This window comes from Orycteropus afer, unplaced genomic scaffold (assembly GCF_000298275.1).
Source record: "Orycteropus afer afer isolate SDZICR_OR568_19922 unplaced genomic scaffold, OryAfe1.0 scaffold00139, whole genome shotgun sequence".
NCBI lineage: Eukaryota > Metazoa > Chordata > Mammalia > Tubulidentata > Orycteropodidae > Orycteropus > Orycteropus afer.
The window spans coordinates 4345283-4350377 of record NW_006921726.1 but is presented as its reverse complement, the minus strand read 5'-3'; positions in this window follow the sequence as shown (position 1 = coordinate 4350377).

The window sequence follows — 5095 nt, the reverse complement described above, 5'->3', positions numbered from 1 at the left end:
CAGAAATAGATCTGGCCACCTAGGGTCAGCTGATCTTTGACAAAAGGCTGAAGTTTATCAAATGGGGGAAGAGATAGTCTCTTTCACAAATGATATATCCTTCACAAATGGTACTGGTGAAATTGGATATCCACCTGCAGAAAAATGAAACAAGGTGCATACCTCACACCACACACAAAAACAAGCTCCAGATGGATCAAAGACTTAAATGTGAAACCTAAAATGACAAAGTTCATCAAAGAAAAAATAGGGGCAAACTTTGGGGCCCCCATTTATGGCAAAAATAGACTATCAACCATAACCCAATATGCACAAACAGCAGAAGATAAATTGGATGATTAGCGCCTTCTAAATGTGCATCAAAAGACTTCTCCAGAAGAGTGAAAAGAGAACCTACAAATGGGAAAAAATATCCAGCAATGACATATTGGACAAAGGATTTGTCTCTAAAATTTATAGAAAAATCCAACACCTCAACAACAAAAGACAAACAATCCAATTAAAAAATGGACAGAAGACATGAAAAGACACTTGACCAAAGAAATATTCAGGCAGCCAACAAACACATGAAGAATTTTTAGTGATCATTAGCCATTAGAGTGATGCAAATCAAAACAACCATGTGATACCATCTTACCCCAGCATTAATAGTAAAGTCCAGTAAGACAGAAAATAACAAATGTTGGTGAGGATATGGAGAGTTTGGGGCTCTCATACACTGCTGGTGGGACTATAATATGATACAATCACTGTGGAAATCAGTTGGAAATGCCCTATAAAGTTGGAAATAGAAATAGCATTTGACCCAGAAATCTCTGTCCTAAAAAAGTGAGAGGAAGGACACGAACAGATATATGCACACCCATGTTCATCACAGCACTATTCACAATAGCAAAGAGACGGAAACAACCTAAGTGACTGTCAACTGAGGAATGGATAAACAAACTGTGGTATGTACACACAAAGAAATACTATGCAACATTAAAGTACACTGCATAACATGGATGAACTTGGAGGACATTACACTGACTGAAATAAGTCAATCACAGAAGGACAAATACTGTATTAGTCCACTATTGTAAAAATTAAACATATATACATATATACTTCCGTAGTGATACTGCCTCGGAAACCCAAAGAGGGGTCGCTATGGGTCAGGTCTGACTCGATGGCACATAACAACAACAACAAATATATATTATAAAATGAAAATAATCAATTAAATGGATAAATCAAATTGATCTAGCAAATATTCCTGGATTATAGTGTGTCCCAAAGGCAAGAACAGATACAAGCAATATTATAATCATAAAGTCCCAGAGCTGAATTAGAGAACAACATATCAAAATAATTAATGAATTTGTTCAATGATTCTTTCAAAAAATAATTAAAAGTTTAAATAAATCATTTTAGCCTAATTGGGAAATAAAGAAGAAAGCATAAATATACAAAATTAGGAAGAAGAGGGCTCAAATACACACAGAATTCAATGAAATACTTAATAGTTGTCCAATTGTATTTGAGTATATTTTAAAATATATATGAAATAGGTAATATATAGTAAAATATGAACAACAAAATTTTACTCAAAATGAGATTGAAACTCTAAATATAATGGTAACCAAGAAAGAATGTATTGAAGAGCCATCTTTGGGAGCAGTAGCAGCTTGAAGGGATTCGTGGGTAAATTTGTTTTCAAATCTACAAGAACCAGGTAAGGCATATGCTACTTAAATTGTCCCCTATGTAATATGAAAAAGAAACTTCTTGGTTCTTTTTAGACCAAACATAGCTCAGATTAAAAAATTTGACAAGGCAGAAAAAGAGCATTATCTTCTTGTGAGTACAAAACTAAACATCCTTAATTAAAAACTAACAAATTGATTCCAGAAACATACTAATCAAAATATACATCACAATCTAGCAAAATTGACTCTAGAATTATATTAGGGATGTAGTAATTGAAATCATCCCATTACTGGATTAAGAAATTGCATTTGATGAAATGCAAAATCCATTTATAATCATAATTTAAAAAAACTTATAAACTTGATATCATTGAGAATGTATGAAGCTGTATATCAAAATTATTTGTCCAACTATATACTTGCTGATGAAACATTGGAAATGTTGTTGTGATTAGATGCTATTGAGTCAGCTCCAACTCATAGTGACCCTATGTACAACAGAACAAAACACTGCCTGGTCCTGTGCCAGTTTCACAATCCTTGCTATACCTGAGCTCATCATTGCAGCCACTGTGCCAATTCATCTCATTGAGGGCCTTTCCCTTTTGCATTGACCCTCCACTTTACCAAGCATGATATCCTTCTCTAGGGAATGGTTCCTTCTGACACCATGACCCAAAGAGGCAAGAAGAAGTCTGGCTATTCCTGCTTCCAAAGAACATTCTGTCTACACTTCTTCCAGGACACATTTTTTTAGTTCTTTTGACACTCCATGGTACTTTCAGTATTCTTCTCCAACACCACAACTCAAAAGCATCAACTCTTCTTCAATTTCCTTGTTCATTGTCCGGCTCTCACACGCATAACAGGTGATTGAAAATAGCATGGCTTGGGTTACGCACACTTTAGTCTTCAAGGAGATATCTTTGCTCTTCAGTACTTTAAAGAAATCTTTTGCTGCAGATTTGCCCAGTGCAATATGTTGTCTGATGTCTTGACTGCTGCTTCTATTGATGTTGATGGTAGAAACAAGTAGTATGAAATTTTTAACAACTTCAACCTTTTCTCCATTTATTGTGATGCTGCTTAATGGTGCAGTTGTGAGGATTTTCATTTTATGTTGAGATGGAATCCATACTGTAGACTAAAATCTTTAATCAGTAAGTGCTTCAAGTCATCTTCACTTTCAGCAAAGTTGTGTCATCTGAGTATCATAGGTGGTAAATGAGTCCTCCACCAATCCTGATTTCACTTTCTACTTCACATAGTCCAGCTTCTCAGATTATTTGTTTAGCATACAGATTGAATAAGTATGGTGAAAGGATGCAACCCTGACACACTCCCCTCTTGATTTTAAACCATGCAGTATCTCCTTGTTCTGTTGGAATGACAGCCTCCTGGTCTAGGTACAGGTTCCTGATGAGTACAATCAAGTATTCTGAAATTTCCATTCTTCTCAATGTTATCCATAATTTGTTATGTTCCACACAATGAAATATTTTTGCACAGTCAATAAAACAATAGTAAACATCTTTTTGGTATTCTTTGCTTTGAGCCTAGATCCATCTGACATTAGCAATGATACCCCTAATTTCACACCCTTTTCTGAATTCAGCTTGCATTTCTGGAAGTTCTCTGTCAATATACTGCTGCAATCATTTTTTAATTTTCTTCAGCAAGATTTTACTTGTGGGTTATATTAATGACATTGATAATTTCCACATTCTGTGTATCACCTTCATTTGGAATAGGATCAAATATGGATCATTTCCAGTAAGTTGGACAGGTAGCTGTCTTCCAAATTTCTTGGCAGAATGAAACAATGCCCATTCATGTGCCATCCTCCAAATCCTTGCTATTCCTGAGCCCACTGTTGCAGCCACAGTTTCAATCCATTACATTGAGGGTCTCCCCCTTTTTTGCTGACCCTCCACTTTACCAAGCATGATATCCTTCTCCAGGGAATGATGATCCCTTTTAACAACATGACCAAAGTCGCTGAGATGAAATCGTCCATTCTTCTGGCAGTCCATGGTGTTTTCGTTACTCTTCCCTAATGCCACAATTCAAAAGCAGAAACTTTTCTTCTGTCTTCCTTATTCATTGTCCAGATTTCATATGCATATGAAGCAATTGAAAATACCATGGCTTAGGTTAGGTGCACCTTAGTCTTCAAAGAGACATCGTTGTTCTTCAACACTTTAAAGATGTCTTTTGCAGCAGATTTTTCTAGTCCAATAAAACATCTGATTTCTGGAGTGATGTTTCCATGGGTATTGATTATGGATCCAAGTAAATTAAATCTTTGACAATTTGAATCTTTCCTCCATTTATTATGATATTGCTTATTGGTCCAGTTGTGAAGATTTTCATTTTCTTCATGTTGAGGTGTAATCCATACTGCAGACTCTAATCTTTAATATTCATTACTACATGCTTCAAGTCATCTGTTTCAGCAAGCAAGGTTGTTTCACCTGCATATCGCAGGTTGTTAATGAACCTTCTTCCAATCCTGATGCCACTTTATATAGTCCAGCTGCTTAGATTACTTGCTCAGTATACAGAATGAAGAAGTATAGTGAAAGGATACAACCCTGACACACACCTTTCCTGACTTTCAACCTTACTGTATCCCCATGTTCTGTTTGAATGGCAGCCCCCTGGTGTATGTAAAGGTTCCCCATGAGCATAATTAAGTGTTCTGAAATTCCCATTCTTTGCAATATTATCCATAATCTGTTATGATCCATGTTCTGGTTACCTAGTGTTTATGATCCATGTTCAGGTTACCTAGTGCTACTCTGACAAGAATATACCACAAATGGGATGGCTTTAACAAACAGGAGTTTATTCTCTTACAGTCTGGAAGTTTCAAGTCTAAGTTCAAAGTTCCAGGCTCTAGGGGCTGTGTGAAAGCCCCTAGATCTTGGGCTTCAGCTCTGCCTCTTGCTCCCAGCCCACTAAAGCTAGAGACATCTCTTCACTCAGGCAGCTTACTGGCTGCTGAGGCTAACAAGCCCAAGGTCAACAAATTAAACGGCACAGTCCCAATGTTACCAAACCACATGGCAGACTATTAACTCAAGCCCATTGTAATTCCCAAGGTTGGCAGAGCATAGCAGGCTGCTGAAAAACAACATGGGTATGCAGGGTCCAAGCATTCCATAAAGCTAGAGACCCAAAGCAGTTTCTTACATATGGGAAGCAGACCGTATACCCAAAGACAGCTACTCAGCTGCTCACAGTAGATCCCACCATGGAGTTGACTACCAGTCATCATGGGGAATACTACATCCAGCTGCCCAGCCACTCAACCAGGCTTTTCCCAGTTGACATACAGGCTTAACTGCCACAATCCACATAGAGGAATGCTTTTGTATAGTCAATTAAACACAAGCAAACATTTT